Here is a 22,418-nt window from a genome sequence, read left to right on the forward strand (position 1 = left end):
CCTAGGTTTCCTCAAGATTCCTACAGAACACTGAGGATTTGATGCTGAGCATCCATTGAAGACATCCCAAGCGCCGGATACTGCCTAATAGCCATACACAAAATATACTGAATTGCCAATCCATCATCAGGGAACATTACTTGATGGATGTGTCCAGAGGTCAGACACACATCCCCAGACATCCCTCCTGATAGCTGAGACTCGAGAGGAACAGAGAAAAAGCCCCTCACTGAGGTGCTGGGATTGTGACAGGGGAGAATGGCTCTAACTGAGGGTGACCCCCAGATACCCTCCCCTTACTGTGACTCTGTCCACAGAGGGATGGCCAGCAGATTTCCTTCACTGTGGGTATGTCTGTCTTGGAATTCTTAGATATTCCTTATTGCTTCTATCTGGGGAGAGACTCCCAGGTAGTGTTCACTGTGGGTCTAAGTGGGGATTTTCAGACATTTGTCACTGTGGATTTGACCAAATATCCAATATGGTGGCTCTGTCTGGTGGGAGAAGCCTCTGTGACATTTTCTGGACCCTCGTTCCATTCTCTCTGGGTGACGGCATTCTGCCATGCGGTCCTTGTCTTCCTTCATCCCCACCTTGTATTCCCACAAATCTTTCCCCATCACCTGTTAACTCGTATGTTCTAATTTGCTTTCTGTTGTTATAATTAAATACAATGACCAAAAGAAACTTGGGAAGGTTAGGATTTATTTCCACTTACACTTCCAGGTAACAGTTCATCACCGAGGGCAGTCAGGGCAGAAACTCACACAGGACCATAGGTAGGCCTCTTGGAGGGAAGCTGTCTCTCACCTGGCGAACTCACCGATGCACGCTTAGCTAGCTTTCTTAGACAACCAAGGCCTACCTGCCCGGCATGGTACTGCCCACAGTGGGCTGACCTTCCCGACACCAATCATCAGTCAAGATCTCTTTCAGAATTCTCAAATAATTAATAAAAACATTATATTAAAATAAAATAAAGCACAGATTATCTCAGACGTAGCCGCTGACTGGTCTGATTGAGACCATTATTCAATTCACTTTTCTCTCTTCCTCGACTCGAGCTTGTATCAAGTGTAGAATAAAAACCAACCAGCACTTCCTTCCATAGATGTATTACCCACAAAGCCCCTCCCCTGCACTCAGATGCCTCCACTCACCAAAACATGGACAAGTATGGCTATATAATGATCTCCCTCTCTCCCACACCACCAAACATCTCTTGCCCACATAGGTCCTGCCATAGCTTACTTGCCCTTCAGGGTCCAACCTATTTGTTGGGCCTAATATCCCCATAAACATATCTTCTCTGCAAACTCACTTTTTACTTGGTTGTCTAACTTGAAGCAAGCCTCCAGAGCTCCTGGATCTCCCTGTGAATTACTTACAGCTCTGGGCACGTTGTAGAGCAATCTTGCCTCATATTGACGAGGAATGCATTATCAAGCTAGTCTACCGCGGCAGTGATACCTGGGTGTGACTGAATCCTATCTGAGCTGGGATGGGAAGTCTGACTTGGATGGTCTCTAAGATGGCTCTCTTTAGGAAGTCCCACTGCCTGTACACCTCTGCAGAAACTTTCCTCTTTCAGAGCCCCCAACACTCCATGTCCTCACACCCACGCCTGGAACTGCTTCCAAACAGGGCTGACGGCATGTAATTATGGGGTTTTTACACACCCCAAGGCAGATTCCTCAAATTAAACTGTCTGTTTTCTTCTTTATCCCCCACATCATGACTCCTTCTGGAACTGGAGATGCTCTGGAGATGGCTTTATTACCCCAGCCCAGCTTCACATTTCTGAGACTCATAAACACCCAACTGTTTTCACGGTGTTGCAGTACACAGCATTCCCTGATACTACGAAGCTGCCGTCTGCAGACACAGTGCACAGTGCCTTCATCTTAGGAGCAGCAAAGTAAGGAGGACCCAGGGAGGAGCAGGGTCACAGTGAGGAGAGCCTTGGGAGTGGCAGCCGTGCCCTTAGTCACAGATCAGTAGTCGCCTTCAAGCAGGACAGTGATGTCAGCTGTCTTCCTCTCTCTCTGGGACCCTGGGGTGGAGGTCTGATCCCGTTCAAAAGGACAGTCACTGCCTGAAAGGACCCTGTCATCAAAGGGAGGAAGCAACTATTTTTTTTGTATCACGTGACTTCAGCTTTTATGACTAAATGAATACTTAAATCTCAAAAGTCTAATCATTACCATTTACTGCCTAAAAATAACTGTCTCCCTTAGTCCATATTTAGAACAGAAAATACTGGCCTCTTCAGAGTCTCCACTGCCCTAGAAGGGCCGCCCAACAGAACAGCTTCCATTACCCCTTCCTGGCTATGCCTGTATGCTCCTATGTCCTGGGCATGGAGACCGGAGAGAAGAGAGATCTACATCAAAGGCTACTCTGTGCCCACATGTCACTACGGCCATGGTGCCTGCTCCTGTGAGTCAACACCAGACAGACTGACTTCAAGGGGTCATTGCACCTTTGTGGCCTCAACTTCCCCATATGCCAGAAAAGGTCCCCATGACTCGGCTGTACTTGGTTTCCCTTGGCCTGGGGTGGGATCCTTACCATGCTTGGCTGGAGACACAGCCAGCTGAAAGTTAGAGGGCATGATGGGAGAGGCAAGCCTCTACACACTCCCTAAAGAAACCAAGGCATGAGGGGAGGCTGAAGGGAGGCTCAGCAGGTAGAATTACTCCCCCACATTCAGGAAGAAAGAAAGCAACCTCCCCACTCTGCTGAATCCAATGACCAATAAGAGTCTTAGTAGATCCCAGAATCCTACCAGGATTCATAAGAAACTGTCCTGAAATTAGAAGTGGGAAAACAAGAACTTTATAAATGTTGGAACCTGTATTCAGGAAAAACCAGGAGGTATGTCTGACACTGTAGCTACCAGCCATGTAAACCTGGATCTCCAAGGACAGAGCAAGGACAAAAAGGAGGGCAGAAGGAGAGCATTGCAGGCCAAGTCTTGAGTGTTTGCAGCTAATACGGAGTCTCTCTCCAGTTGACGATGCTCCACCCTGGAGCAGGACAGCCCCTAGCGAGTTTCTTAATAATGTGGGTTCTTGTCTTTGATCCTTCAGAAATCAAGAATGCTCCTAGTCTGTCTTGGTCTTAGCTATCTTTCAACAACCATGTTTTGATGCATATTTTTCTTTTCTCAACTATTTCTGTTGTCTATAAATTCAATTAAAATATGATGCATTCTATAATCAACAAACAAGGTAAAAGTAGATGAAATCAAATTTTCCTTTCTAAGGTCTTTGGCAATACCAGTCTTTGATAATCAATATATCATTCAGCAAAATTTCTGGCACTCCTTTCTTTCATTGTTAGGGTTGTTTGATTAAACACCATGTGGGGTTATTATCTTGCACTTAATGAACATTTTTGTATGAAAATGTCATTTGGAAAAACGTTGGACCAGGCATGATGGCACACACTTACAATCCCAGCATCCAGGAAAAGGACTGTGAGCTTAAGACCAGCTTGGGCCTTGTAGAGAGAGAGAAGTTTGGACCTCAGATACAGTAGACAGTGGTCATAACCCACCTAGTACATTTAAGACATTTAACTCAGTAATTTACTTCTTTTTTTTCTCTGTTTTCCCTTCCTCTACCTTTAAGTTGAACACATGCATGCGAACACACTTGTTTGTATACTGTATTCTCAGTCCACATACATTTTTTGGATGTATATAGCATCTCATCATGGCTATCACGTTTTTGAGGTATTTTTGTTTTTCAGAAGACTGGAGACTGAATCCATGGTCCCACCACTGAACTACACTTCCAACCTCTGCATTTTGAGTTAGGGTCTCACTATGTACACCAAATTGGCTTTGAACTCTGTTTTAGTCTCTGGAGCGGCAGGAATGATTAACTTGTGCCCCCAGCACGGCTCTCACTTTTAGTCCGGTACTGTTTTGAATAAACAGGTATTATGGTGAGAACTTAAGCTTGGACACCTCCAAATCTATCTGCATAAGATCTTCCCATGAAATATTTTTCATAAGAACTTTTCTGATAATCTTTCATGGAATTCTACACTGCACATTTCCTGTTATATAAGTCCCTTAGTGGCTTCAGGATCTTGGCTGCTAGAGTGAGCATGTCTTATTTTCATTAAATCTTCTCATGGTTTCCGAGTTTGTGCATGTATCATAAATCTGAAAAAGATTATAGAATTCATTGAACTCCTGACAATTCTAATTTGTTTGTTAAATCTCATGTTTTCATTTAAATCATCATAGATCATGAAATTGCATGTCTCTTCACTTCAAGCTCTTAACTTTTTTGCTCTGACAACATAGTATGTTTACATACTTTAAATTGCCATGGAGTATGGTTTAGTACTGTTTCCAGTCTTAGAAGGAGGTTTTTCTCCAATATATGGTTGACAGTGGGTTAGGCACTGATGTTTGGAAAGCTGAAGAAGCTTTCTAAGTCTTTGAAGACATCTGTTAGGAGAATGGTGACCTTTCTCTAAGTCCACTAACACTGTATTGAAAACTTCTCTGGTGTTGAACCATCCTTGCTCCCCCAAAGCAAGCCCTCTGATGCTCTTGCTTGGTGCTGGATTAAGTAGGGCCCATACTTTATCAATTTTTTTGCATCTATACTCACAAGTAAAATGAACCTATCATTCTCCTCTCACCTTTTTTTCTTCATTGGTTTTGGAACCAAGATTATAGCTTTGTACTAAGGCAGACATTTTATTTATTTATTTGTTTGTTTATTTATTTATTTATTTATTTATTTATTTATTTTACCATTTTCTATTTTCCAAAACAACTTAAAACTAACTCTGAGTTGGATTCTGTGAGAACAATAAGGTTTAATTCCCATTGCAACTCCTCACGTGGTTTGTCAGTCTTGGCATTGTGGGCTTGGCTTTTTGTTTCTTGGGCTTTTTTTGTTGTTGTTCCATTAAGTGCATCCATTTTGTCCACATTTGCAAACTCATTAGTGTAGTTGTTCATAATATTCTTTGATTAATTTCTTATTTCTATTGTAACTAATTGAAGCTAAAGCACTATTATAACTGTAACTAGTTATTCTGCCTTCCCCTTTTATGTTCCGGTTCTATATTGTTTGCTCATGTTTTGTTCCTTCTCGGTCTTGCCAGACGCCTTATAAAATAGCAGGACTTGAGTTCTGTGGATCATTTCTATTGTTTTGTAGGCTCTGTTTTTTGTTTGTTTGTTTGCTTTTTCTTTCTTTTTGCTCTGTTCTCTATTTAATTGTCTCTCTTGTATCTTTATTACTAACTTCCTTCTTGTTCGTTGGATTTACTCCATTAGTTTTCTTTTTTTTTATAAGTTCTTGACCTGAAAGCTCAATTTGTTTTCTGCCGTTATTACTTTCAGTTAAATATGTTTAAAATATATATTTCCAAGAGTGGCTTAGCTGTATTCCACTAAAAACCAAAACACACACACATACACACACATGTAAGTTTGCATGTGCCTTTGTCTCACCTGTCTTGTGGTGGCATGCAGCCCCTCTTAAACTTTTCCAGGTATTTTTCTTGCTATCTCTTGCATTTATTACCACCACTTTCTGAATTATTTGCTTTATTAATAGCGATTCCTTCTCATAATTTTTAGGACTTTACTTTAACCTCATTCTGTTGCTACTTTCTCTCCTTGGTAGAGATATTCAAAAGCTTTCCCTTGCCTTAAAGACAGCATAGTGTAAGTCAGGAACCTGGCTGTTGCAGCAGCTCCCACCTCTCTTCATTGATTGGTTGTAACTTCCTGGTGTTCTGCTTATCTGGGCTCACACTGGCCTCCAAGGTCATGGCTTCTTGAAGGCATCATCCATAACCTGTGGAACAGTCTTGTTTACTGGGGAAGAACTATGTCCAGGCTCACACCAAACCCCTAGTGTAAGCAGAGACTACTTTGTCATTACCCGGCTGCCCAGACCCAAATAATCACACAGAAACTATATTAATTACAACACTGTTTGGGTAATGACTTAGGTGTATTTCTAGCTAGCTCTCAATGACCCCATTTCGAATAGACTATGTACTGTCATGTGGCCATGATGTTACCTCATTTTCTACATGTCTTGTTCCCTCAGTGACTGGCTGGCATCTGCCTGACTCTTCCTATTCTGTCTATAGATCACTGTTCAGATTTCCCGCCTGGCTTTACTCTGCTAAGCCATGTAGGAGGAAGGCTTGCTTGTTCATCCCTGCTGCATGGCTAGCTTAACCCCAAAATAACCACACAGAAACTGTATTAATTAAAATCACTACTTGGCGCATTAGCTCTAGTTTCTTATTGGATAACTCTTATATTAATCTGTGTATCGCCATGTGGCAGTATCTTACCAGGTAAAATTTCCAGCGTCTGCTTCTGTCAGCTTCATGGTATCTCTCTGACTCTGCTTTCTTCCTCCCAGAATTCACTTCCATCTTCCCCGCCTACCTAAGTTCTGCCCTATCAATAGGCCAAGTCAGTTTCTTTATTCATTAATGAAAGCAACACATAGACAGAAGGACCTCCTACAAAGCCATTGATCAAAACAGCCTTATTCATCAACCAATAAAAGCAACACATATAGAAGGGCATCCCACATCAACCCAGGAAGAAGCTGAAAGAATGGCAGAGGGGAGAGCTGCTCACCTAAGGTTGGAGTTCTGTCCCTCAGCCTCAGCCACATCTTCTTAAGCATTAGTTGAATACGCACGCATCTTATTTGTGGTTAACTATTTAATGTTTTCCTTACAGGCTGCTTCATTGATGGTGATGGCATTGTTTGTTTGTTGCTCTTAAGAAGATGCCATGCACATTGCGAAGCTTATGCAGCAGAGAGATCAGCAGTTCCACTTGTCCAAGGCATCCTTCCCAGGGGTCCCACTATCCAGCATCAACACCTGCTTCTGTTGGATCACAGAAGGTATGACTTAAGAACATTGTTTTCCCTTTACGTTTTGTTTGTTGTGATTTGTTCTTTGGCAAAGAGAAGAAAATGGTTTGTTTATATGCATGCATTATGATTTGTTTTGAGTAATTAAGGAAACAATTTTTATTATGGCTTAGATATAAAGTGCCTCCCAAAGTTGCAAGTGTAAGGATTGATTATCAAAGCGCTATTGGTTAGAGATAGTGACTGGGTTAGGAAGGTTCTGCCTGATAGGCTCATAATCCAACTAATGGCGGTATTGGAAAGGGATGAAAGGAGGGAAGAGGGTCACTGGGGGCATGCCTTTCTAGGATGTGTCTTGTGCCTGCTCTTCTTGACTTTTTCTTTCTTCTTTCTGGGTGTCATGAAGTAAGCAGTTCCCCAATACCAATAAAGCCAGATGACCAAGGACTGAGCCTTCAGATAACAAAATAAATCTTTAAAAACATATATTTTATTTATCTGCTTAGTGTGCATGCGTGTGTGTGTAGTATGTGTGGTAATGTGTGTGTGTGTGTGTGTGTGTGTGTGAGAGAGAGAGAGAGAGAGAGAGAGAGAGAGAGAGAGAGACATTCCATATGTGGTGACCAGAAAACAGCACACAGAAGTCAGATCTTTCTTTCTACCATATGGCTCCCAGAGATTGAGCTCAGATCCTCAGGTTCGGTGGCAGGGACCAATTTCACTAGTGCAAAATAAATTCTTAAATTTTTCTTTCTTTCAGTGTTTCTAAGGTTTTTGTCATAGTGATAGAAAGTGAATAACTATCAAGAAAAAAAAGTCAACACAGAAAAATGTGACATAGAAACTTACAGCAGCTCCTGTCCCTTATCCTCCACTTAATCAGGAACTCTTTGTTCAGATGATGATCCAGCGATTTGGCCATGTACCCGTTCACTTTCCATACAAACAGACAGTGTGCACTCTCTCTCTCTCCCTCCCTCCCTCTCCCTCACCCTCTCCCTCTCCCTCTCCGTCTCTGTCTCTTGCTTTCTTTCTCTTTCTCTGTGTCACACACACACACATAAAAAAAAAAGACCAACAGCTAAAACCTTCCACCCTCTTTCTCCTAAGGTTGTGCTGAAGGATTTACTGGACTCCAGAGAGAATGCAAGTCCTCTGTAGACTCTGACCTGTGAGCACACCAAGAGCCTAACCTGACCCTGGAGAGAAGCAGAAGTAGGCAGAAGGTGAGTAATAACCCTAAACCGAGCAGAGAGAATCCATAACGCCAAGGGATTTACATTTCTCTGCTCCACGCCTCAATCACGAGTGCTGTTTTTAACTAATTTAGATATGGCTTCTAATGAATTTTAATTCTTTAATGGCAATTTCAATTCTTAATTTCTTTAAGTCTTTTTTTTTTTTTCAAAAACATCACTGGCATTTTCAGGAAGGCAGTCGTTAGCCAGAAACTACTCTTCATTAGGTGGCAGCTGTCCAAATTAAAGGTTCACTGTGAAGAAGGAAAATGCAAGACCACAACGCTCCCTCCTCAACAGTCATCCACAAGCAAGAGAAAAGCAGCCTCAAGGTCTGAACATCCACATATGGTGACTACAGGGTCCAGAGTCCCGCTGGGACGGCCCTCTCCTTCCTGGACCCTGAAAGCAAGGCAGGAAGATAAAGTTTAGGATGCTCTAGGTAGACTAGTCAGAATTTGCAATCAGCGCTACAGAATGTCTGTCTGTCAGTGTCACGACCTGTGTTGGGAGTGATGTCAGTGTGGTTGATTTAAGAGATGCCTACCCTTGTAACACATACCTCTGGGCTGTCTGTATGAACATTTCCAGAGTGGGGTGACATCTTTTGTGATCTGAGTTGGCAGGGACAGCTGTGGGCACATCTGAGACCATAACCTGCAGCCCACTTACATAAAACCTGGGGCCTTTCTTCACCAGGTCTGAGTCATATTCTTATAGCGCAGACTGGGATCATAGTAATATTTCCCATAGTTGTGAGGATCTGGAGGCCACTCTCCCCAAGAAGTCAGCAACATGGGTTCCAATTCTGCAATGATTTCTGCATTCACATGAGAGCTTCCCTGCACCACCTCTTCACCTTCAACTCGGTTCCACAATGCCCTTCTTTCTCCCTGTTGGAGGACATATGGAACTCTGGGATCATGATTACCCAAAAGGGTCGAATTTGACTTCTGGCTAGTGTTGATCGAGCTAAAGTCCCATGACCAGTGATGAACTGAACATTCTTCTCGCTCTTCTGACTTTTCCCAGCCTGGGTTGGAAACAGGGCCTTTTTCTCTTTCGCCTCTCAGCTTTGGGAGAACCGACAATTACCAACAGAATCTCCTAAGCATTCTCCACCCTGCCCTCCTACCAGATCCAAACCAGGAGTTTAAAACTTGCCCAAGGTCACTTACAGCAAGTGGCAAGCCCAAACAATAACTCAAGAAATGAATACTGGGAATATATAAAAATATCAGGAATTTTTAGTGCCTCTCTCTAAGAACTAAGGTTGCACCTTATACCCGTTTCTCATTAGTTTCATTAGAAATAACATTCAAGCTGCCCAACAGATTGTTTTCCTTCAGCTTCATTCAAAATGACAAAATAGATTGACTTCAACCACACACGACTGAGATGTTGTGTTTACAAGGAGTCACAGAGCCACAACAGCACAAATGCACCTGGATGCTGAAGGCAAGCGAACGCAAGTCACCGGAATGCTCCCTGCACCGCAGTGGCCGTCTGAGGAGCATGTGGTGTAATCTGGGGCAGCATTCTTATGACACTACCAATTACTAACAAAAGGCAACTTCCAAGGGGAAGTGGCGAGGGGTCTGCCAGAGTGCACGCATGTTGAAGTTTCCAGAAGGGGCTGCCACCCTGGGAGGCTCTGGAGTCGTGAGACGGGGAGGTAGCAGCGGAGTGTTCCAACAGCCGTCTCTGGTTGATCAGACAATGAGCACACAGATGTGAAAACTGTAATCTAAATTGAATTTTGGCGGAAGACATTCACAGATCAGCCAGCGCAGACTTCATGCACTGTTTTCTTCACCATAGACTTCTCACTGCCCTGCCAATGCCAACAGTCGCTGCTAAGAGCCCTTGCAGCTCCCGGGTCACTGCTAATGAAGGGTGTGCGGACTTGGCTTTGCCTCTCCAACTGTTTTATGTGAACACCCCACACACCCTCCACCCCAGCAAAGGGCAGTTGTAACGACAGTTTCTTATCACCCGGGGCTAGAATTTCAAGCCAACCTCTACAGGAACCACATTTCTGAGCCACGAGCAGGAGAGAATAGCACTATTGTGCTGGCCCTGGAGAGGGTGGGGTTGAGATACAATCCGTCCCCACTTTAAAAGTAGGCAGTCACATTAGAAGGGGAAACTGGCCTTTTTGCATGAATTATAAAGGCACAGTAGGTCAAGCTAACTCGGGGGGGCAAATGTCTACTCTCCCTGGTATTTGGGAAACAGCAACACTTTCCAATGGTCAGTGACCCATATCCTGCTCTGCAGAAGTGCACAGCTCTCTGAGAAACAAGCAGATTCCCGGCCTACAGGGAGCCAGGGAACAACCTTGTGTACAGAGAACTGATTTGGAAGAAGGGACAATGTAGGGTGGTCAGTGACTGGGTAGCTTCACCCCAAAGGTGTGCCATGGTGGTAGCCACTAGTACATCCCATGTGCCCGATGGTCAGTTTAAATATTACCAGCAAATGACGCTTTTTAAGATGATTTCATTGTATGAAATGTAACTTTGAAAATATTCCTTCCACGTCAAACACAAAGCCATAATTAGTTTGCCTCCGCTCCCCTCCAGGCTGATTGGCATAATAAGTCATAAAGAAGAACCCGAGCCAGACGGTCCTTTCTGATGCAACACAATCACTTTTCTCTTTGCTACAACAAAATACCTACAAAAGCAACCTTAGGAAGGAAGGAGGTTTATTTTGGTTCACGGTCTAAAGGGATACAGTCCGTCGTGGTGGGAAAGCGGGATGGCAAGGGCCTGAGGCAACAACTGATCACAATACATCCACAGTCAGGAATGGAAGCCGGATGAACGCTGGCGTTTCATCCAGTCACTCCCTTTGTCCAGTATGGAACCAGGCACTCACATTCAGGATGAGTCTTTGCTCCTCAATTAATCCAACCTTGAAATTCCCTTACAGACAAGTCTCCTAGGTCATTTTAGATTCTGTCAAGTTGACACTGGTAATTTACCATCATATCTATAATTTCCTAAAGCTTCTATATAGACGAGGAGTCCCTCCCCGAGACCTCTTCTTTGGTCTGCCCTTCAGGATCTCAGACCGTGCTCCCATGTGCAGCGCAGACACTGCGGAGAGACAGCACAAACTCCCAGGTTTATACTGGTAGATGAAGGACATAGATGGATTCTTGGCAAAGCACAAGGCCCTGGGATCTGATGCTTAGCAGCAACGGCTCACTGATGAGAGATGCTGTTTTCAGGATACAGGGTCTTCCCCACGGGCTCCTGTGCTGGAATACCTATTTTCCAGGCTGAGGCACTCTTTTGGAGGTGGAGAAACCTTGGGAAGAGAGACATCTATGGTATACTAGCTCTAGGCCCCACCCACATCATGTCTTCGGGATGAGGACACACAGTTGTAGGCTATCCTAACTCCAGACCAAGCCTTAGCTTTCTGACACACCAAGAGATGAATGAACCATGCTGCGGCTCCTGATTGAAACAGCGTCCACTCCACCATGCCATCCCTACCGCAATAGACTGGTACTTAAGTTTCTTCCGCCAGGCAGTTTTTGTTGTTGTTCTCACAGTTAAGAAAAAAGTTACAAGACGGGAGAGAAAGCAAAGGACCGACCTCCAGGGCACCCACGGGGCTCAACTCTTCTACCGCCAAGTGTTGTCCCTGAAGTCAGAGGCAGCAGCACATCGGAGAAGAACCCCTAGGAAGTCAAGATTAAATGCAGATGGAGAGGCAGATGCAGGAGGAGCAAGCAGTGCGGATAGAGATGCAGGTACAGATGTAACTGTGGGTACAAGTGGAGATGGTGCAGATTTGTATACAGACACGGGTATAGATTAAAGCAAGATGCCCACTTATACACGTGACTTTCCTCATTCCAAGCTCAGCTACCAGCCTGTGACCTCTCCCAGTGTCTTTCCTGGCTCCCATAGCAACCAACCTGTGGAGCACCGTGCCCAGCCTCCCACATCTGTTCTTCCTCTTGTCACATGATCCTTCCTGCTGCCCTCCTTCTCTCCATTCTCCACATCTGTCCTTCCTCTTGTCACATGACCCTTCCTGCTGCCCTCCTTCTCTCCATTCTCCTCACTCCGGTAGATTTTAGACGAGGCGGAATGGCTCTAGGTGTATGCTGTGACCTTGTAACGAGGGCCCGGGTCACTCCAGCCCTGCTGATCCGGAGACTAGGAGACTTAGGTAGCCAGGAAACAGGTGTTGTCTATAGTCTGGGACTGATTTTCCGGGAGAGAAGAATGAAGTCATGATGAAGTTTGTGGTAGGGGCCTGGGATCGTAGTTTTACCTTAGTTTTCATTTTACTCCTTGAGTTACCTTATAAGCGTCCTAGATTACATTCCTCCCAGTGGAAGTACGGTAAGGTAAAATCCTTACTGCCTTGCTTTGCTGCTGCTGTAAATGAGAGAAGCCATGTGAAGAACAGGCATTGCTTATCTGGGAATGGCCAATGCTTTGAGCTCTACCTTGACCCAGGGTTCTCCTTGGTCTGAAGGGCCTTGGGGCCGTGGGTGCTGGTGAGGAAGAAGAATGGTAGGAAGGGGAAGATCAGCAAAGTCCCCACCCGGGGGTTGCTGGCATCCTGGATGTCCACCTGGCAGCGTCCCTGGTCTCCAGCCAGTGGGGCATCAGAACAAACCACCTGCTATTAATCCCTGGCTGCGTGCCAGCCTGCCTTGCCGCTTCAGGGGCCTCTTCAAGAGGCCATGAACTGTAAGAACAGGAAATGGAGGAGAAAATCTTCTGTTTTGTAAACACAATACTTGGTTTTAAGCAGAATGAATTCAAACCAAAGAACCTATGCCAGGCCACAGTCTTTCTGAGGAGCACAGTGTGCTGCCCCTGCCCACTGACAGGAGAGAGAACCGGGCCTGTGTTTCCCAGGCAAGGCAATACGTAAGGGAGTTCAGGCTACAGAACTATGGCTCCTAACTGGAAGATCTTCACAGAGTCCCACCTGGATGGAAGCCCCAGTGCTATCCAGGAGATTGTGCGAGGTAAGAGCAATCAGGAAGAGTAGACGCCACAGAGGCACAAGATGTCAGGTTGCAGAGAGCATCTGACTGGAGGAACATGCACGCTCAGCAAATCTACACACCTTCCTGCAAGTTGCTCCCAGAGAAGCAATGGCCACTTACACCGCCTTCCAGTTTGAACTGAGGATGTGCAGAGAGGGTGGCCAGAGACCGGTCTGTTTCTCTCCTACGCCCTGCTGTGTTGGTGGTGTCCCTGTTCTTGTTCCTGGGAAGACCTAGGCTGTGCGACCTCCTCCTGTGTCTTGAACGTGGTGACCATTAAAAGGAAGGGATACCTGGCCTGTACTCAGTCCACACGACCCAGGCAGCACAGGCCACACTCTGGAGCAGAGCTACAGGGAAGAGAGGAGGAAAACAACGTGGCAGGGGTTTTTCCAGCTGGTCTCAGAACAAGGGACAGTAAAGGGGAAGCATGCTAGCATGCTCAGGTGCTTCTTGTGCTCAATGACGTAGGCTGTGCTGGAAAGGACTGTTGTCTTCCCGAGGGGCCCTGCTAGCCTGAACCCAGCCATTAACAAGGGAAGCTGCTCTTATTGGCAATGGCCTGTATTTGACTAAATTTTCAGAAGTATTTTCCATACTCACTCCCCTTCAGAGGATATTTTTATCAAATTAACTTAGCATTTCCTCCATCTAACAGCTGTAGAGAGCTGCCTTCTCCCTTCTGGGAGCTCTCACTCCCCAGCTTGGGGCTTTCCAGGGTCCAGAACCATGCTGGAATGAACAGGCCAACAAATCAAGGATAAGTGTCTGTTTCTAAGCTGTATCCAATGGCCATCTGTCCTCCTATATGTCTCAGGAGTCCGCCTACCATCAAGGAGATTGAAGCCAGCACCCTTGAGCCGTGATAGCCTTGGGAACGAGCCCAGGGCAGGGATGGTAAACCCACACAACCTTTTAGCCACCACTGAGGAGTATACTGTCCCACGACCCTCCACACAAACCTTTTTAGTGCTTTCTGGCTCTGCCTAGCCCTCCTTCGAGGCCCTCACTGCCTCCTATTTTGACAGCCCGTTAGGAACAACTGCAGACATGGGTGGGTGTTGATGGATAACAGCATTTCTAGGTACACAATGTGTGAGTTCTAATCGCTGTCTGTTAAGCTATACACATAGCTCCCACCATCCCCTGCATTCCTACTCACGGAGCCCTGCAGCTAGTCTCTGCCCTTGGTCTCCTGGTGACGTAGAGATGGGATGGCATGGACCTAATCTGGGGACTGACTTCTCTGTGTTGGAAAAATAGCTTTAGTTTTAGCAACGTTATTTCTTCTTATTGCCGTAAAAATTACGGGATTATTCTCATAATCCCATCTCCTACAGTGAGACTGGGGAGCGGGACTGTCACTATTTAACGTTATAAGAAATTTCCAGGCTCATTTTTATAATTTTGGGTCATTTTACCCTCCCATCACAAAAGTACACGTAGCCCATTTGGCCTGCACCCTCATCAGAACTGATAACTGTGGTATTTGCTATTTCAGACTTTCCCTTTTTTTAGCTCAGGTCTTGGTGATTGCACCTTGGGCTTCGTAGGTAACAGGCACACTCCCCTCCTTAGCCAGCCATTGGAGCAGGTCAGGAATCCCATCCTACCTGGTGATAACTTGACTACCCAAGTATTCAGCCCATTTGTCATTAAGCCGTTTCATCTCTTCCCATGAATTTTGATTGTTATTTATATATTGAAGACAAACCCTTTGATTTATGTGATTTGCAAGTAATTTCTACTGGTCTATAATTTACTTGAATTTTCATTTCCAAAATAGTAGTATTTGCAACAGAACAAAAGTTTTTCATTTGAGTGGCATTTGAGTTACTGATTTTTTTTCCACGGGTTATATTTTGGATATGTTTTAAGACCTCTGTGGCTAACCTAATTTTGAAGCTTTTGTTTTCTGTTTTTTGTAAACATTTCATGGTTTACATTTAATATTGCATTTTATAAATTCAAGGTTTATATCAACATTCTTTTTATTTTTCAAATGAATATCCCATTGTTTCAAAAACACTTTTAAAAACTATGCCCCTTGTTTACCAAACTGCCTATAAACTGCTGTCAGGGGTCAGTTCTGGGCGATCTGTTCTGTCCCATTGATCTATGCGCCGAACTCTGCCAATATCAGAATCCTTTAATTATTATAGTTTTTTTAAATTGAGTGGTAATCTTTTTTCTTTTAGTTTAGTCTTCTCAAACTAGCTTTGACATTGAGTCAGCTATATAAGTAAAAGTCTAACACGAATGTCAGCTGGAACTGTGCCAACTCCAAAAGGTTAAGCGGACTGAACCGCTATGTTTGCCATCTCAAATTTTTCAGTCAGAGAAATAGTGCTTCCTCGTTTATTTGTCTTTTCCAATTGTTTTAAACAATTGTTTATGACCTTTAGCCTACAGATGTGTGCGCGCGCACGTGTGTGGGTGTGTGTAAGATATATAGATACATGCAGTTGAATTTCTAACACTGACACCTACTTGCAATAAACAGTGTAAGCAAGATTTATTTTGGCGCACTAAGTCAAAGGCTGTGTGGTTTAGATGTTAAGCATCTTCCACAGATTCTGTGTTTGAACACTTGGTTTCCACCTGCTCTGGGAAATGGAAGAAATTTTGGGAGTTGGGACCTGATTGGAAGATGTGGGTTGCCGGAGAGGAGCCTTGAAAGTTGCAACCAAATAATGCTTCTGTCCCCGGTCTACTTTCTGACATAACAGGACGTGAGCAAGCAGGGCTCTCCCACCACCTCAGAGCTGTCTGCAGCCACACCTTCCACACAAGGAACTATTCCTCTCACACTTAAGTCAGGATAACCCCTTTCTCCTTGAAGTTGCTTTGTATTGAGTATTTGGTTACAGGAACAAGAAAAGTGACTAGCACAGAGTTGCCATCCAGAGCCACTTGGCCCTGTCACTTCTGGGCCCATGTATAAGGAGGAAAATCATGATGGTAAGGATCAAAGGGGCTTGCCTCATGATGGACCAGAGGCAGAGAGGAGACAGGAAGGTACCAGGGACAAAGTATAACCTCCAAAAATGTGCTCTACTGACCTTCTTCTAAGCAGAACCTGCTTCCCAACAATCCACCCAGCTATGAATGCATCCAGGGGCTAACTTGTTGATAAGGTAGCTCCTTTGTGATACGATCATCACTTAATAATATCTCCATATGGTGACAACTCATGAACATGGGAGACATTTCATAACCAAACAATAACATGCCAACTCTCAAATACCCTCTTGTCCCTCTCACAATGCAAAATGCATTCAGTCCTGTTTCAAGAATTTCTAAATTCTCAAAGGTTCCAGAATTACTCAAAACTCCAAATCCAAGTTACCTCTGAGGCTCAGGGAAACACTTAACGATAAGTCCCTATAAAAGTGAAAAAACAACTCAAACAACTGAGGCATTTGCTGAAACAATGGGTTGTTCTCTGTAAACAGTGGGGCCCCATTGCCAAGGGCAGCGCCCACAGAAGTCACTGAACATGGAGAAGTTGAGCTGGTGCCTACATGGAGTTTCACCCGAATATTCTTGTGTCTTTGGTGCAGAAAGTTACTCGGTCGGCTACCAAAAGAGAAAAATAAACACCAACCCAGCCCTAAAATCTTTCACCTACAATCTGTCCTGTCTGCAAAATATGCTAGGGCAATGGTGGCACAGAACTTGTGGGTAGCCAACCAATGTCTGACTTGACTTAAGGCACAGTCCACAGCACAAAACCCATACCCAACACTGTTTAGGTGACCAAGAACCAGAGACTGGGTAGACCAGGGACCTAAGGTAAACAAACACCTAATATTAGTCCAAAGAAGAAGAGGAGGAGGAGGAGGAAGAAGAAGAGGAGGAGGAGGAGGAAGAAGAGGAAGAGGAGGAAGAAGAGGAGGAGGAGGAGGAAGAAGAAGGAGGAGGAGGAGGAAGAAGAAGGAGGAGGAGGAGGAGGAAGGAGGAGGAGGAGGAGGAGGAGGAGGAGGAGGAGGAGGAGGAGGAGGAGGAGGAGGAGGAGTCAATACAATGACCCCTAATGAGGTCAGTGCCTTGCTCAGCCATCATCAGAGAAGCTTTTTCCTGCAGCAGGGGGGAATGAATGCAGAGACCCACAGCCAGACATTACACTGAGAAAGAGTCCTTGGAACACATGGGTCTAAATGGGATGTCTCCATCAAATCACACCCCACTCCCACCCCAGAGCTCAGGGAACTCTGCAGAAGAGGAGTCAGAAAGAGTGTAAGAGTCAGCGGGGATGAAGGATAGCAGGAAAATACGGCTCTCTGAGTCGGCTACACAAAGCTCATGTGAACTCACAGAGACTGAAGCCACAAGCAAAACGCAGAGCCAACATGGGTGTTCACCAGGTCTTCAGAGAACAAACTATAGTTTTCAGTTTGGTGTCTTTCTGGGACTCCTGAGTGTGTGAAAATGTGGGCCTGTGATTTGTGTGCCTGCTCTTGGGGCTCTTCTTCATCTATTGGGTTTGTCTTGTCCAGCCTCTGTGTGATGTTTTTTGTTTTATCTTATTATATTTTACTTTTTCATCTTGCTATCTCTTAGAAGCCTGTTCTTTTCTAGTGAGAGACAGAAAGGACAGACCTGAAGGGGAGGGGAGATGTGGAGGATCTGGGAGGAGTGGGAGGGAGAGGAAACTGTAATCAAGATATATTGTATGAGAAAAGAATCTATTTTCAATAAAAGGGGAAAATGGGGAAAAACACAAGTTTAAAAAAATGAATAAGTAAAAAATAAAAAAGCAAGTCACACACTTCCAAGATATAATGGCGAAATTCCAGAAGACGGGAATAGTAACACAGAAACAAGGGATGACTGGAGCGAACTCAGAGCGCAGCAGGACAGACATTAAATCTTGCAGCTCCGTGTTAGGCATCCAGGCGTGTGGTATCATATCTGAGTTCCAACAGGCTTGAGCAGCATTGCTCTTCTGTAAAAAGCTGGCCATTTGCAGTCCCTAGGGACTCTGCTGAGCTGGCTCTGAAGGCTGCCTGCGATTTTTCTCAACCCACACTCTAACTTCTTGAGATCGCCCTGGCATCTTTGGCTTCAGGTTTTTGGCTTCGTATTTGCCCTCTCTGGGACTCCCTGCAGGGATTCCAAACCTGCCACACACTGCCTGGCCTCCTAGACCTTCCTTTGAAGTCTGGGTGGACGCCTCCGTGATCTGTGTCACTTGCCTTCTGCATGCCTACAGAATCAATCTCGCACAAATGACTCAGAAGTCTGCCAACAGCTTGAGCAGTAGCCAGGCCCTCTTGGTCCACGGCTACAACAGCAGCCTCAGAATGTGCAAAGGGCTGAGGCAAGTGAATGAGTCCCAGAGAAACAGATTATTATTATATTGTGTTTGACTTTCATAGTTCCTGGTGAGAAGTTCACTGTTACCACATTTTCCACTATAGGTAAGAAGTTGTTTTTCTCTGGCTTCCTTCAAGAGTTTGGTTTTTCAGAAGTTTAATAAGGAAGTGCCTTGGTATGGGTATGAGCTTACTCGGCTTGAAAAACTCACTTCTCAAATGTGTAAAGGTGTAGGTTTTGCCAAAATTGGGGAATCCTGTTTAGATTCCATTTCCACAATACGGTCGTTCAAACACTGATGCTTCTGTGAAGGAATTTTAAGAAATGGCTTTCAGAAAGAGAGTATCTTTAATGAGCCTGGCATCATCGAGAAAGCTCTCAGAAAGGAATGGGGTTTTTTCCTGGCAGTACTGGAAGTGTGAACAGGATTCTACTGGCGCAAGATTCCATCTGCATCTCCTTACTGACTTCCAGGATGATGAGGGAAGAGGGAAACTGAGGACACTTTGAGAACAACTCATCTCACGGTCTGCGAGACATTAAAGTCCATCTTTCTCTTGTGAGTTTGGGGAGAGTGAAAGCAGCATTGTGGCAGGTCAGGGCATCTGCAATTGGCTTTGGAGGCACAACAGTCCAATCTGGCCACAGACATATCCGTCCACGGTTAGTCCATACATTGGACAATAGACATGGGGACTGGATCAAACCATTGCAAATACTGTTGACCTCTATTCCCTAAACCACCCTGGGTCTGAAAATTCATCCTCACTCTTTCCTACAAGACAGTTTGACTTTCACCAGCCCTTGTCACAGCTCCTGCTCAAAAAGCAGTGTGATTTCATTCCTGTTGTGCTCTGGACGTGCAGAACCATCTGCCCAGTGTAACTCGAGTCTCTTCAAGCCATTAGACCCTTCCTTGTGGTGCCCGGTCGTACGCTGTGCCCACACTCCCCCAATGTTCTACACTGGCAAGCTCCAGAAACTATTGCACCATTTCATGAGTTTAAAGAGGGTGTGAACTGTAAATGCAGCCTCACAATGATGACTCTGAATTCCAACCAAGACAGGGCAAAGAGATCCCATGGAGGCAGACCCAGACTGCTACTCCATAGTTGTCTCAGTTAGGGTTTCTATGACGGTGAAGAACCATGACCATGGCTGCTCTTACAAAGGAAAACATTTAGTTGTGATGGCTCACTTACAGTTCAGAGGTTCAGTCCATTATCATCATGGCAGGGAGCATGGCAGTGTGCAGGCAGACATGGTGCTGGCTATGTAGCTCAGAGTCCTACATCTTGCAGGCAACAGGAAGTGGCCTCTGTGTCACACTAAGGGAAGCTAGAGCAGGAGAGATCTCAAGGCCCTCCCCACAGTGACACACTTTCTCCAACAAGGCCACACCTCCTAATAGTGCCACAGCCTTTGGAGGCCATTTTCATTCAAACCTCCATAGTAGTGAACCAGATGAACAAATGGATCTTGTTCTAAGACAGAGTTTGTGGTGATCTGTTATACAACAATAGAAAAATATTTTCCTTGCCTCCTTTCTCCTCTTCTCTGCTCAGACTTTCAACACATACCTTACAGGGTATCCTCAGTTATGTTGACAGAATTTTCTCATAAAATATTGTATTTATTTGAATTGGATCATTTGAGTTTGTCTTCAGTTAAATAGTTTTTTTCTCTCTTTTTCATATGTGATTTATCCCTCAGTTTGTCTCTGTGTTTTTTATTTAGATGTTTTTTTTAGATACCAAATTTCCATGTAGCTTTTTCCTTGAATATGAATTTCTTTGCTAAGAAAGGAAGACGTTTTTACTCGCAAATGTTTTCTCTCACTCATTATAATGTCTTTAAATACTGGTCTGAAAGTCTTTCCTTGCAAAGTCCAGTGCCTTTGTCATATTAGCATTGGGATCTATTGCTTGCCTTTCCCCTAGGAAGATTCTGGTTTTTCTGCTTATTCATGTGCCAAGTCATTTTTATTACAACGTACGCATTTTTACTTTCATACCACGAGACTCTGAATTGTGTTTAACTCCTCTGCAGGGGTTATTTTTTTATTTAGAGGGATGTTAACCCAGCTACATTCAAGCATCAAGTTCTAACCTGCCTCTGTGGGCTGCGGTGCCAATGTCAGCTCCGTTTCCACTTCTGCACAGACCTGTCCCTCGTTGGCCATTTAAAAGGTCCAGGCCCATACCTGCACTGTCAGAGGACATACACAGAGCTCAGGAACAGCCTCAGGGATGCTGTCCTATCTCTTCTCTCTATGACTCACCTTGGTATGCTCAAGAACTGGGTCCCTTTCTGTTCCTCAGAACAGGAAGCTAGGCCATTCATCTCTGCCATGCTCCTTCCTCCCACCGCTGGGGTCAGGTGACAACAGATGACAAAGCCGTAGGCTCACACTATCTTAGACAATAGAGAAGGGCTGTCCTTATAGCCCATGACTCCTCCTATCCGTGATACCTCAGTAGCTACCAGAGGACAGGGTTCCAAGGTACAGGGAATAGGACTAAAGGAAAAAGGTATTAAGTGTTTGCTTCGTGTTGGGTATGCCGGTACCAAGTACCCTCCTTGGACCCTCCGTCTTCCCTTGTCCATGTTGGGCCTGAAGCTATGTTCAGTGAAACCAGTAATTCCCAGAAGGAAAAGCCACCTTAATACCAACCAGGTGGTGTGGTATAGTGGGCACTGGTGACTCCTAATCACCCACCAAGATTGGCTTTACACCTCAATTTTAGTTACTGGCAACCCAGTAATTGAGGGTGAACTTGCTCAGAATAAAAACAAACAAACAAAAAACAAACAAAGTTCTGAAAACTGAATTTGATGTGGGATGAATCATTTCTTTGATAACCCACACTGAGGCTTTCTTTATTTTTAGCTGTGTACATGGAAAATCTTCAGATGGCTTCTCAGGCTGCCCGTGAGAAGATGAAGCGCCAATGTGACAGGAGAACAAGGCTTTGCTAACAAGAACGCAGAGAGTCCTCTGAAAGCAAGACGACCCTGATGTGGGAAATCACGGCTTAGTGTGTCTTTTACATGTGTACAAAACAGAGACCAAGACGCCTTCTCTAGAACATAGACCTAGATAAGGGCAGTGTCCTTCAAGGTTAGAGGTCTGTGCCTGCGCTATGCGTCACAAAGAATAAAATCCCAGAGACAGATATTGCGGTTCAACCTGAAGATCAGAAAAGCAAAGCAGCCAGCCACTAGCTCTTACCTCTACCTCAGTCTGAAATGGTGATCCCGCCTCCAGGAATCTTAGAATAAGACTGTGAGGGAGAACTGTCTCTTCCTTCTTATAACCCTCTCTAGGGCTGGGATTAAGGACATGCACCACTACTGCCATGTTTCTATGGCAAACTAGTGTGGCTACTGTGGTTAAAGATGTGTGCGACCACTGCCTGGTCTGTCAGGCTGGTCAGTGCGACTGTTTTACTCTCTGAGCCTCAGGTAAGCTTTCTTTATTAAAATACAAGTGAAATATCACTACAGTGCTAGGCCAAACAAATGTGTGAAACAGTCTTTCTGTAAAACAAAGAGTGACCAGAGCACAAACCTTTGTGCTGAATTTTGTTGTTTGTTTTGTTGTTGTTGTTGGTGGTGGTGGTGGTGGTGGTGTGTGTGTGTGTGTGTGTGTTGTCACCTCACAAACTAGAGTCATCTAGGAAGAGGAAACCTCAACTGAGAAAATGTCTTCATCAGATCAAACAGCAAGCAAGTTTGTTGGGCATTTTCTCAGTTAATGATTGGCAGGGGAAGGCCCATACTACTGTGTGTAGAACCACCCCTGGGCAGACAATACAAGAAAGCAGGCTGAGAAAACCATGGGGAGCGAGCCTGTAAGTGGCATTCCTCTAAAGTTTTGCCTCAGTTCCTACCTCCAGTTTCCTGTCTTGACTTTCTACTCTGATTTTCCTTAATGTCCAACTG

The 22,418-nt window shown here is 44.7% G+C and overlaps 1 long non-coding RNA gene across 1 annotated transcript in view; it reads right to left on the bottom strand.

Moving 5' to 3' along the window:
- Positions 1 to 801: 801 nt before the first annotated feature.
- The window catches only part of LOC142842617 (uncharacterized), a 66,338-nt gene continuing 44,721 nt past the window's right edge, over positions 802 to 22,418 (bottom strand). The window contains exons 2-3 of the long non-coding RNA XR_012909413.1: positions 6,644 to 6,900; positions 802 to 2,106 (exon numbers count right to left, since the gene is read on the bottom strand). This is a non-coding gene — a long non-coding RNA (uncharacterized LOC142842617). The remainder of the gene's footprint in view (positions 2,107 to 6,643; positions 6,901 to 22,418) is intronic.

This window comes from Microtus pennsylvanicus, chromosome 1 (assembly GCF_037038515.1).
Source record: "Microtus pennsylvanicus isolate mMicPen1 chromosome 1, mMicPen1.hap1, whole genome shotgun sequence".
Taxonomy (NCBI): domain Eukaryota; kingdom Metazoa; phylum Chordata; class Mammalia; order Rodentia; family Cricetidae; genus Microtus; species Microtus pennsylvanicus.